Genomic DNA, 13,805 nt, shown 5'->3' on the forward strand with positions numbered 1-13,805 from the left:
GTAGATAATAGCATGGCAACTAATAATAATACTTCCTTAAATAACAAACATTTGTTGATTACTTATGTTCCAGAACTATGCTGCATATTTATAGGCATCATTCCATTTAATCCTGAAAACAACTATAAGATGTTATCATTAGTCACGTTGTACAGATGACTAAACTGAGGCTTTAGAGAGGTTAAGAAATAAGCTTATGGTCACAAAACTATTAAAAAAGCAGAGCAGGGACTAGAAAAGTCTGTTTGATGTCAGACTGTAACGCCAACCACCGGACAGGGGTTTATCAACCTGTGGTCCACAAACCATTCACATCCTACAGGCACCTGCACTTTAAGGACATAACCCTTGTGATCCTTTTTTTTTTTTTAAGTTTTTATTTATTTTTGAAAGAGAGAGAGAAAGAATTTCAAGCAGCCTCCTCACTGTCAGTGCAGAGCCAGCCCGGCGCGGAGCTCAAAGTCACAAACCTTGAGATCATGCCTGAGGCGAAATCAAGAGTGGGCGCTCAACCGACTGACTGAGACCCCCCGGGAGCCCCACCCTGGTGCTCTTTACTCTGTGGTAGATTAGACCACACTTCTAGTTTACAGGGAGAGAAAGAATGATCCAACTACTGTCATGAGTAAAGGCACAGTGAAGACATTATATAGCACCTGTATTTAAAGACTCGGAAAATAAACAGCCTAATGTACTTTTCATGAAAAAAAAATGCACTCGATGATATATGTTAGTCACCAGAAACATGAATCAAATAAAGAACTCAAGACAGAGGAAGTATGAAAGATGGGGCGATGTTGCCTCTAGCATGTTCTTTGTGGAGAACTTACTAGCCTATCTGTATTCAGGTTTCCCGTCTGTAATACTGGAGTAATCACAGCTCTTGTGAGAGAGATGCCCGGAGGTTTCAGTAAGGTCACTCAAAATATGCCCAGCAAAGTAATGGGCACTCTAAAAATAAAAGCTTATTGTACAGACTTTCAAAATGCCAGAGAAGGTATTGCGGAAGAATGCACATTTCAAGGTGTGGTTGTTGAAAGATCAGTCCTGGACGCAGAGAGGGGTTAGCACGGTGAACCAGAATTCACATCAGGCCTGGAATTTAGAGACACGCGTTTGTATTGAGTAGCAATTGTTACTCAAATTCCTCTCAACAAATCCGTGTCTTGGGAAAAAGCAAAGCTGAACGTCCTCTTGAGTTGGGGTCTTGATTCCCCAAGAAGGCACCTTCACGAAGAAACCCCTCTTAAAAGATTTCTTCTCTGCTTGCACAGGAGACAGCCTCATGGTTACGACAGCCGGAGGACTGAATGTCTCTGACGTGAGGCCCATGGTACACAGCAGTAGCAAAAAAAGCTAACAGGAATCCACAGTCCATCTTCAAAGAGCAGCCAGTGGAGATAAAGAGTAGATTACTGATTCCAGAGTACGTGTCAGATACTGCCTAGGGACTTCCTAAGTAGAGGTCAAGGTCCTACTGTTATACAGGTAGGGGTTAATGAGCTGGCAAATTAGGATATTAATATTAATGGAACATCCTTAGTACCCACAGGCTAATGAAGTCTGGGGTCATTTGGGTTATATTAACATCAAACAAAGTGGAATTTTAGGCCAAAGGCTTTTACCAGGATAAAGAGAGCAATTTTATTGATTAAAGATGATAAAATCTATAGTTATTACTTGAGGTAAACAACATGCATAAAAAATATAAAGCTAAACACTACTAAAAATTTAAGGAGCAACTGAAAACACAGTAAGAGTGTTTCTCAGTCTTTGACAGATGCAGTAAGAAAAAAATTAAATCATTTTAGAGAATCTGAATAATATAATTAATGAGATCAGATAGAAGGGGTATACATGTATGTGTGTGCGTATTGATAATATGTATACCAAAATGCCTTTCCTTTTAGGAAACGCTGGTTCTCAAAAAATAAAATACAGTAAATCCCAACAAAGGGGAAATTCTCCAAAGTAGAAAAGATTCAGGCCGTGTTCTGTGAGAAAATGAATTGCATATAAAATTAATAACAAAAGGATTAAGCGTTTTCTAACCACTTGGAAATAAAGCATATCAGAAAGTGACCGTAATGACAAGAGTACATATTAAAATCCTAACAGAAACATATGTACCAGTAGGAAAATATCCTTAAAGCTTTTTAGTATTTAGATAATTAAGAAAGAAAATATCCAGTCAACTTCATAAGTTAAAAAGGAAATCATAAAATAAAAATACTGAAAGAGAAAGCAATTAGTAGCGGTGAAAAATTAATGATTTAGAACAAATAGAAGAGAACAATGGATGAAAAGAAAAAATCCTGGAGTGTGTTTTTCTTTGAAAACAGCAAAAGCTGAACAGCTAACAACATGATTCCCTGATCTTGCGTCTACCATTTACTAGCTCTGTGATCCAAGTTCTTTAATCTTTCTGAGTTTCCTTTACTAACCTATAAACGAGCATGATAATACCCTTCGTGGCTTTGTAAATCTCCCCACTTATACTAAAGTCACTAGTGTCCTATGAGTCAGGTATAAGGTGTTTTGTTGTTTTTGTGGTATTTGGCAAGTTATTTTTGGAATCTACCAGTTGCCTTCCCTGCACCGTTGAGCCTGGCCTGTGTGTAAGGATGGGGAGCGGTGGGGTCCGTGCCAGGTTTTTATGACCCCTTCTCCTCCTTGCCAGTACTCCCCCAAACCTGTGTTTTTGGAAAGTGCATATTACTGACAACACACAGGGCCAGATCCCAATCCCCTCCTTGTAAAGCATGCCAAGGATAGAGCAGGAGGCTGGGGGCTAAACCGGGGAACTTTGTTTATTTTCTCCTTGCGATTTTAATTTCGATCTTTGTCTGAATGCCAGATTTGAGTTTTAGGTCCAGCTCTCTCCTGTTTCTTCTTTTACTGCTACTTCCATGAGAATCTTTTTTTTTTTTTTCTTCCAGAAAAGCTTTAGGCAGATAGAGCCGCATGAGCTTGATGCTATACTTTATTTGGTTGAATGTAGTACAAGATGGGAGAATAGGGAAATTAACACACATTGGGAGAACACGATAGCAAGATCACGTAACTTTTAATGCAGCTTTTCATCTTTTCTTCCATTACTATAATGGAAATTCCTCTAGAGATGTTAGTTTCGTTTATTTAGATTATGTCATTTAGGAGTTTGAAGATAGTTGTAGTTTCACTTCAACTTAGAGCAAAATGTTTATAAAACTTCTGTGGGCCTTAAAGAAACAGCTGATGCATTTCCAGGGCAGCCAATTTGGAATTCAAGGCAGACCAAACGCCTCACACCATTTAAACAGATGATTCTCCCGGTGGACAGACGGACTAGCGAGAAGACAGCCAGGTTGGTGCTTTCTTTTTTTAAACACTGATAGTCAAAAATAGTAGTTTTCTGGACCACAGAGTGTGTCTAAAACAAATAATTGATTTAACCCCCTTAAAGCCTTCTTGGAACAATAAACAAAGGGTCTTAGTCGTATCCTGGTAGGAAGTAAATTTCTTCTTGAGAGCAAGTTCGTTTTTTGTGAGGAACAAGAACTTTTTAAGGTCCCGAGGATACCATTTAGCAAATTATTGTAGCAGTTTCCTTAGTGATACCCGAGGGCCCAGAAAGATTTAATGAGCCTTCGAAAGTGCCAAAGTTACTTTTAGGGAGTAACTTATAACTGGAGGAATTTAGCAAACTACACTGGAAAGTTTCTTTGGATGGTTTTCTAGATCAAGGGCAGACAAAAAAGGATGATTTCTAGAGAGAGGGGAGAGAAAAGACTTCTCCATGAGATAAGCTTTATTTTATCCTATCAGGTAGCATTGCTAACATTATTATATTTTAGATGCAATGCATGCAGTAAAATGCCTTTGAACTTCTTATTGTTGGCCTATATTTATTCTGTGGTCTTAAGATCAATAAGAATATAAACACCTTCTTTCAGGGTTTGAGAGATGCCTTGGGATCTAATATGTTGTTAAGAATGTTTAAGTCAGAGTAAGGCAGTTTGGGTCACGTTATTCATATACCACTGTGGTTTGGTTTTGACACCTGCCTTTACCACCAAAGGTGAATCTAAATTACAAATAATGTCTCCTAGGATTACAAGTATATTGGGAAATAGAGACAACTTTTTCTCTCCTTATTTCCATATTTCAAAATAAAATTTAAGTAACTTGGAATAATTTGCAGCACTGCAGGCAAAAACTGGCAAGCGTTTTATTTACTTATTTTTTAATTTATTGATTTATTTTGAAAGAGAGAGGACACAAGGGAGGGGCAGAGAGAGAGAGAGAGAGAGGGAGAGAGAGAACTCCAAGCACGCTCCACACTGTCAGTGCAAGGCTCAAACTCATGAACCATGAGATCATGACCTGAGCCGAAATCAAGAGTCAGTCGCTTCACTGACTGAGCCACCCAGGCGCTCCTAAAAATGGCAAGCATTTTAAACTGTGGTCAGTACTGCAATGTTATGCCTCTTTGGGATCACAAGGAAGTCACTGATATTATTTATAAACTAATATAATGTATATTTTATATTTATATATAAATGAATTTATAATATAGGTAAATTTAAATATTTATATATATAAGTATATTTATGTGTGTATATATATGTATGTATATATTACCAGAAAAAAAACATTTTAATCAAATTATGGAGTAGTCATTTAAGACTTTTTGGCCTCTTTAGAAAAGGGTAGCATCAAGCATTTTGAAAGAAAATCTGACTTGGTGTATTCTACAATCTTCGTTTCTTCATGATTATTATCTCAGGAACATTTTTTTTTATATATACCTTGCAGAAAAGAGCTCGTCGTTATTAAACTGTTCTCTTTTCAGACAGAATACTCTTGGAATCACACATTAGAGGTAACTTCAGTGGCTCAGTGGTTACTTTGCTGTCCTCTCGGCCAATCTTCCCACACATTCTGACTTCCTCTAGCAAACAAAAGTCCAAGGTTAAGAGACTGAGAATGGTGTTTATTATCCCTTTTGCTTTTCTTTGGATTTCAGTTCCCCTTGATTTTCTTTGGGGTGTAAAATTCACAGAAGGAAGAGGCTGAATGCAGTCAGGAGGGGGCTCAAGGGACCACGTGACCATGATGGAATCAGTACCTGCTCAGCAACTTTGGGCTGACCTAGTCCAAACTCTTGGCTTCTCTTGATCAGAGCCCAGGGTCTGACGCCGGTCAAAATCCGTGACCAAGTAGAAGTGGACCAACCAACCCATTTTGCTGTTAAAACCGTTCTGAGTGTGTCTCCAGAGACAAAAGCCAGCCTCTGAAGGCTACTGTATAGTTTCCTTCAAAAGTGAACGTAAAAACATTCTCGAAGGGTTATAACTGTTAATTTTTAAATCCCTTTTGCTTTTCTTTTGAAATTGATCTGGTGGATTCCAAATTTTATTGCACTTAGAATCGCTTGGGAACTTTAAAATCCTAATACCTAGATTGCATCCCAAAGCAATTAAGCCAGAATGTCTGGAAGTGGAAGCTAGGCAGCAGTATTTTTAAAGAACTTTTTTTTGTCATCCCAACTGAAACTCTGTAGCTATTAAACAATAACTCCCCCCCCCTTACCCTTTTCTTCCCAGCCCCTGGTACCACCAGTCTGCTTTCTGTCTCTATGAATTTGACTACTTTACGGTCCCCATAGAAGTGAAATCAGACAATATTTGTCCTTTCGTGTCTGGTTTATTTCACTCAGCATAACGTCCTCAGGTTGTCCACATTGTAGCCTCTGTCAGGGTCTTTTCCCCTTTTAAAGCTGAACAACACTCCATTGTATGTGTACATTACATTTTGTTTACTCGTTCACCCATCAATGGACATTTGGGTTGGACATTTTGGCTTCAGTGGATAACGCTGCTGTGACCATGAGTGAACACATATCTGAGTTTTCGCCTTCAGTTCTTTTGGGCGTAAGCCTTGAAGTAGAATTGCCGGCTTGTATCTTAATCTGATGTGTAATTTGGGGAGGAACCACCATGCTGTTTTCCGTAGCAGCCGCACCATTTTATACCCCCACCAGCCGTGCACAATGGTTCCAACTTTTTCACACCCTCACCAACATCTTTTTTGTAATAGCCATCCCGATGAGGATAAAGCGTTGGTATAATTGCTCGTTGACATTCACTACATTTACGCGTTCCTTTTTTTCCAGGCCCATCACACTTCGGGTTTTAATTCATCCCTTTCACAGCTTAGAATATTATCACTTCCAAGCGTGGTCTATGGAACTCCAGAATAAATATCTTCTGGCAGCTTGTTAGGAATGAGGACTTGAAGTCACCACTCCAGACTCACTCCGTCAGTATCTGCCTTTTAACATAGAGCTCCAGGTGACTCATACATACATGAAAGTTTAAGAAAAGCACGTTACAGATCACTTCAGTTGCTCCTGACCATCATCTTCAAGATCTTTCCACCTCCGCCTTTCTACTGCACTCACACAAACAACCGGGGAACCTTCGGTTAATTCAAGCGTCTGCACTGCTGAAGACCGGTATTCAGAGCCACACAACGTAGAGGATTGTTGCTGTCACGTAGTCATGATCTCGACCACACACGGACCCTCACGGCCTCCTTTTTAAGTGTCCCTTGCAAATTCCAGGTCGCATTACCAAAAATAGCATTTGTCATTTGCACTGCTCTCCTCTTTACCTGTCTCAGCCCATCTCACTCTTTTCTGGAAGAATGTGCATTCTTTTCCCTTGAGAAAATAGGGACTTTTCAGACTCAAAGCTTCTCGATTTATTGCCTCCTCACCTCCAATCTCATACTCACCCACCTTCTTCTCCAGTGGTACAGAAGGAAACATTCTTGTTCTTTTCAAGGTTTTACTTCTCCATCTGTGCCCCAAATCTCCACTCCTCCTGTCTCTTCTTGAACCACATCATCAACCACTGCTTGTTCTCCAAAGGCTTTCCCTTAAGTATCACTCACTTAGAATCCTATTGATTTCACCCTCAAGGCTCATTAAAAAAAAAAAAAAAGACTTCAGATAGCCTGTAAAGAAATTATTTTGTCCTTCTGGAATTCAGCTACACTCACCTCCAGTCATCTGAAAGGACACCAAACTGTCACTCTTTCTAAGAAGTTACTCTAAAGCATGCTCTTTCCTCTCAAGTCAGTTTATGGCTTCCTTTGCTGAGCCCTCATCATAGCAGCGCATGCCTTTATTACAGTATTTACCAAGATGCATTGTGGTCATTCCCATGCCTGCCTCCAAAATAGAGACAGTGAAGAAACCAAAAACAAGTATTCCTGGCACCGAACCCCGTTTCCGGCATATGCTGGATGCTCCATAATGTTTACTGAATAGGTTAATCAAGGCAGCCAAATTCTGACATCCTGGCACTGGTCCCCTGCAGTTTCCTATCTTCACCAGCCCTGCCCCACCGTTGAGCCTCGCATCTTACCACATACAATACGCCTGTATAACCGGAGGGTATGTTTTCTGGGGCAGAGAACATTATGCTGTAACTTCCGGAAACCATGGTTTTCCTTCCTGTACATCCATTTCAAGCTTCTTTTCTGCTAAATGAGAAAGAAAAGTCTACTTTACTTGTAGTTTTAATTAGCATGTCAAATATTTTGTGATTTTTATGGCTTACCAAGTAAATTTAGTTCTGTACACCTGAATTTGAAGCAATTTCTTCAGCATTTCCAAGACCAGTACTTCTCAGACCTTAGTGTTCAATAAGATTACCCGGGGATCTTGTTAAAATACTAATTCAGATTTAAGTTCTGCTTCTGTAGGACTGGGTTGGGTGTGAGTTTCTGCTTTTCTAACATGTTTTCAGGTGCTACCAATCCGGTCGGGGGGAACACGCTGGGACCAGCAACATCTAAGGCCATCAGCTCATGTTATAAAGTCTCCAGTTTCTATTGTGTAAATTAGATCACTTCATGCTTCAGTGTAGGGCATTATGTCATGTATCCAGGATAGCTGTTTAACATACAAAAAGCAATTATCAAAGTGAGAGTTACTCCCTTTTCTATTAAATTCGAGTTTATCACCGGTTACAAGGAATTGGTAAAAGAACACCAGAGATAATGTTTTTATTTGTGTGAATGCTAAAAGCAGTTTCAAACTATGATACATTCGTTTGGGCGATTTACGACTTCAGACTTGAAGCAGTAAAATACAACTTTAAGAAGAGGAGAGCCGCGTCATGGGACACAGAGCAAGGTCTTACTTTTATTTGGCAGCCTGGGTTAAAATGTAAAGCACGACCATAGAGTTGCTTATCTCGCTGGGCACGATGCATGAGCCCCTGTTTGAAGCAGCCTGGATCAGGGGACAGGATGAAGTACAGAAACATGTATAAGCTTCTCTCTAGCACTGCTCGGGAGTGCTGTCTACGACTGCCCCATTGGCCATACTGAAGGTGCCCTTGGTACTGAGCAGTGCAGTGACCTTGCAGTTCGGCAAGGACTACCAGGGCTGGCTCTAGAAGTGTGGCTAGGTGATCTGGTCCCGATTTTAAGCAGCAGTATAGTTATTATCCTAGAAATGGGGGGCACCCTGATATTTATGCAGCCAAGCAGGGGAGGATCCTGCGGGGGGATCAGGATCCCCCTAAGTCAGCAGTTCTCCATCCTGACAGCGTGGAAGACTCACTGGGGCAACATTTAAGGCACCTCACTCCCGGGGCCCACCCTCACAGGTTTTGGCGTAATCGGCCTGTGGTAAGGCACAGGCATCAGTAGTTTTAAGTTTCCCAGGTGGTTATAATGTGCAGCATGGGTAGGAACCACAGTGTTAAGTGCTCCCAGGATAAAAACCCTCCTTCCCAGATGCGGCAGGCAGAATGTCTCTCTCTGTAGCCGGACCCCTTAGTTCCAATTTGCAGGTTTAGACTCCTTCCTCTCTGCTAGGACGGTGGTTGTCAAACTTCAGTAGGCATCACGTCACCTAGAGGGCTTGCTAAAACTATGGGTACAGAACGTCGGAAACTTCTCGGTTGTGGTCTAAAAGCGGCCGCTGTACACGGAAGGCAGGGAGAGACTGAAGAAAGAGACAGCCCGTTTCATGCTGGTAGGCGGCAGGCTTTACTTCCAAAGCTTGTCTTGGGTGTCGATAAGCAAATCTCCACACCTGCCTGCCGAATCTTAAAAGTTCACGTACAGGCCTTGGGGCGCCTGGGTGGCTCAGTCAGTTAAGCATCTGACTCTTGATTTTGGCTCAGGTCATGATCTCAGGGTCATGAGGTGGAGTCCTGCGTTGGGCTCCGTGCTAAGCATGGAGCTTGCTGACGATTCTTTCTCCCTCTGTCCCTCCCCTGCTCATGCTGGCTTGTTCTCTCTCGCTCTCGCGCTCTCTGTCTCAAAAAAAAAAAAAAAAGAAAAAAGTTCATGTAGAGGCCTTAGCTGGGTTCAGTCACGTACACTGTCCAGATAGTCTCAATGCCGTGTCACTATCTCAAGGTTATGTTCTTGGGGCAGCTTCTGGGAACTGGGAAAGCAAGCAGAATGCACATTCCAAGGACAGGGGAACACCTGACGAGCCTCTGATTTCCTGGGTCAGTTTAGGGGTCAACCTGTGATCACTTCTTCTTGATGACCTCCTGCAACAAAGCATAGATTGTTGGGGACTTTCCCCCAGAGTTTCCAATGTGATGGGACTGGGGTAGGACTGAAATCTGCATTTCTTAACTGATTTTTTTTAATGTTTATTTATTTTTTGAGAGAGAGAAAGAGCACCAGCAGGGGAGGAGCAGAGAGAGAGAGGGAGACACAGGATCTAAAGCGGGCTCCAGGCTCCGAGCCGTCACCACAGAGCCCGACGCGGGGCTCAAACTCACAGACCGCGAGATCATGACCTGAGCCGAAGTCGGCAGCTCAACCGACTGAGCCACCCAGGTGCCCCCTGAAATCTGCATTTCTAATGAGTCCCCTGGTGGTGCTGTTGTAGCTGGTCTGAAGACCCAGGACAAGACCTGATTTTTGCATCTTCCTGCATCTTCCTGGTCCTGTGTCCTAGCGTAGGTGTCTGGCTTTCCATTGGTTTCTCTGGTTTTCCTGACTTGGAAGTCCGAATGTGGAATTTTCTAATGCAGAATCAGAAACCTTGGGCATCCCAAAGACGCTAAGCAATGGTAAAGATGAGTCATTTAGAGAATTACCACCGATTGTGGTGTTGAGGATGGGGTGGAGAAAAACAGCGAGTAAGGGTGGCGACAGGGACATTAGATGGCACTTGGATGGAGAGAAGGAAACGATTCGTGAAGTATTAAGGACATTGTCTGACACAATTTATTGACCGATGATTGTGTGCTACATTGAGGGAGAGGACAGAATCAAGGATAGTTAATTGCAATCTATGATTTCTCAGTAAAATTTATCACAACTATCAAACTTAAAACATCATCACTAGCCCTGACTCTATATATTGTAAAGAGTTTAATAATTGTCGCTAAATGGTCTAAGGTGAAAGTCATAGGTGTTCCTTATATCTTTTCCAGAAGAAGTCAAGGTGATGGTATAATGTGTCTAAATTTGATATTCCCGTTCCACTTTTATCTTTTTATAAAGAAGCAACTAAAAGCACAGATGGTTATCTAAGATTCTTCAGTGTTTTTCACCAGGAGCTGTTATCATGTTCGAGTAAGTAAGATTTCTTGGGGGAAGCACATTAATTCTCCCTTGACATGGAGGAACTTCTATGTAGCTGAGATCAGAAACCTATCAGACCTCAGCGGAAGAAAGCTCGAAATTTCAGCCGCCCACACCAAAAGACCATAAAGATTTTTCAGGACAGTGTGATTTCTCATTTTTAGCACTCCCTTCTAGCAAAATTTCAGATTGTCTCATTCTAGTTCTTGGAAATGAACCCAATAAAATGGCAAATATGCTTAGGAAACATTTGAAGCTGAATTTTATGTCTCTGATTTTTTTTTCTTTGTTTTAATTGCTAAACAACTTCATTGCCTTTAAAAATAAGATTGGCGTTAAATTAATAGCATGATCTAATCAGGTCCCCTTGGTTTACAGTTCAGAGAATGCTAAGAAATAAATACTCAGTATTATAACTAAATTTTCACCTGGCATGAATCATTGCAATTTCCTTTGCATTTTCTGGCTAGAAAAACAATACAGAACCAATAACAACCAAAGATGAGGTGTCAAGGAAAACAGGAGCTATGAGGTGAAGTGCGTAAGGCTTTTATGGGGCTGCCTGGAAATCAAAGTTGTTTGCATAACTCAGAAGAGGTAATCTGATCTGGTGTTCCCCAAATTCCTTAAAATATTCATCTAGAAAACAGAAGATGCACCCTGGCATCGTGAAACACGTTCTGTCTTTTAAGGCTACCTCTCCTCCAAATTGTGATCCAGGATAAAGCTACAGAAAGGAATAACAGTTGGTGGAAATAGAACAAGATTAAATGTACAAGACGGAAATACTCACTGTAAAATCCCAGACGGACAGAGGTGATTTGTAATTTCAGCAGCCATTGTTAGATCTTGGATTTTAATCTTTCCTATTTCCTTCCAGAATTACAAAGTAAAGAATGCTGTAAAAACATTTCAATATTAGCAAGATCCATGTTTTTAAGTACCTGCGAAGTGAGAGGATATTGAAAGGAGAAAGGAAAATTTCCAGATACCCATTTTCATTCCTCCTCTGAAGTAGTCGAAACTAGTTTTGAGGGAATTCCATAACATTGGAAAATTCCGTTAGCAATGGAAAAGGTACGTATGGATTTTGAGCCAAGGTGAAAAGGTGTCTTCTGTGTGGCGCTATCAGAGACATCCGTGATAAACAGCACGCTCCGTTTACAGAGCAATCTCTCTGTAAGAATTCTCAACTTTTGCAGAAAAATCTAACATATAAAAAATAAGCTTCAGATGATTTTCCCTGGGGAAGGTTAAAAATATGTTCAGCTTTTCTTGGCACGGTGAATGTGAAAAATACAGTGGGAAATAAACTAATATCAGCAGGCAAAGAGGTGGTCGTGTAAGGGCATGATGACGTAGCGATGTACATACGAAGTTAACTTTGCATTACAGCAAGGCTGGCGTCTTCGTTCTGCAGTTGTAAAGTGGCAAACGTTTTGCTCGGTACCTGAACGTCACAAGTTCGGACACTGCCCAGTAATCTCGGAAGAGTCTCTGTGACTGGGAATCTCTATAAGATGCATTTATGCGAACAGGTGAATATTCAGAGATGATTTCATCTTGTCATCTAGAACCATTTAATTGATAAGTCTCTTCAGCAAACAGGTGTTAAGAAAACTTGGTATCTCAGAGCAGTAATTATCGACTTGCCAAAGCGCAGGATTAGACCTGGATCTTTCCAGGTGGGTGTGGGATAAACCAAGTACCGATGTTCCCTCCAGGCGAGAAGAATGGACGCTGCCGGAGGACGGGAGGCAAACCACGATATTGATACGAATTTGAAATGATAATCAAGGTTGAGCATCCACGTGTGTTCTGAAGCAAAGATATCCTTGTGAAATAATAATGATGGCTCGTCAGAGGATACTTAGGTAGTGGGGGTAGGAAAGTAGAAAATAGGTCATTATCTGATGTATAAATTTCCTTTAATGCGAGCTTCCCCATATGCAATAGAATTAACTATTCTACAGAATAATAGTGAGTTCGACTTCCACCGGGCGCTTCACAAATTACCCCATTATCCATCCTTAGCCTTTTTGCTTCTGACTACCAGCAAAATGTTGCCGTCCTCACATTCTTTAGCACAATGTCTCCCTTAACATTTTCTTTCCGTTTTCATCCATTTCTTTACAATAACCCTGCAATAATTCCTCCGCAGCTGAAGGTCACTTCAGTTGCATTTCTGCTGAGTGTTTTTATTACCATGTTTCATGGATTTCATAGTTCCGCTAAGACCAAGCATTACCAACTCTCCAGCGGGCACCGTTATCTGTAAAATTAGACAAGGGGACGTCAGCTGACAGCTCATAGGATGATTACGATTACGACTAAGTTCATGTTTGTATAAATTCTATGTATCTTCGTGGCATCCTTACAGTGTTGTTACAACATTATTGACTAGATTCCCTATGCTGTGCTTTTCATTCTTGTGACTCACTTTATGACTGGAAGTTCACACCTCTTACTCCCCTACATCTATTTCACCCATCAGTATTTTGAACCTCTTGAAACTTTCCTCTCTCTTACTTCTTTCGAACCTTATGAAGATCCTATAATGTGGACCAGGTATCTATTGGTACCTCCAGCTTCTCTTAACTGTGGCTACTGAAAGTTTTTGAGTTTCAGAGTTTCACACACAGTGGTACAGTTGGGAATAGGATCAATGTAATAGACATTGAAAATTAAGGAATTACCTTAATTATCAGATATGAAGGATAACTCGCAAAAGATAACCCACGCAGCCTTCTGAATTCTCCAGATTGTTGTGTGGGACTTGTATTTGTGTGTGGGGGCAAGGATGTTGCACTTGAATTATTGGGTCTCATGCTGTGGACTGGTGTGTAATTTTGGCAGGTACCTGAAGGTCTGTGTCCCCCATAGAATGAGACGCTCGGGGGAGTGAAAATGGAAATCTCACAGTTGGGAACTATTAAGCAAAAAATAAAGCGGAGTAGCATAAACTTTGAAATATTTTAGATACATTTCAAGGACGTTTTAATTTAATCAGTCACAAAAAGTCATGGATAAACCTTAAAATCTTAGTAGAGAATAATTTTGAAAATAAAACCATAAGCTACTCGGCCCCTTTCTACACATTACTCTGAGGTATTAAAACTAGATACTTGCTGCTCTGTAAAGATTGAATTTTTTTTTACAACTAACTCAAATGCTGTAGGATTAGAGTTATT

General features: G+C 40.9%; 1 long non-coding RNA gene across 1 annotated transcript; it reads left to right on the plus strand.

Moving 5' to 3' along the window:
• The first annotated feature begins 2,870 nt into the window (after nucleotides 1-2,870).
• LOC109250275 (uncharacterized) lies at nucleotides 2,871-7,638 on the plus strand. The gene is made up of 2 exons (XR_002072964.2): nucleotides 2,871-3,346; nucleotides 6,158-7,638. It is a non-coding gene; the product is annotated as an uncharacterized LOC109250275 (long non-coding RNA).
• Nucleotides 7,639-13,805: the final 6,167 nt, after the last annotated feature.

Source organism: Panthera pardus, unplaced genomic scaffold, assembly GCF_024362965.1.
Source record: "Panthera pardus isolate Hobbes unplaced genomic scaffold, ASM2436296v1 HiC_scaffold_7, whole genome shotgun sequence".
Taxonomy (NCBI): domain Eukaryota; kingdom Metazoa; phylum Chordata; class Mammalia; order Carnivora; family Felidae; genus Panthera; species Panthera pardus.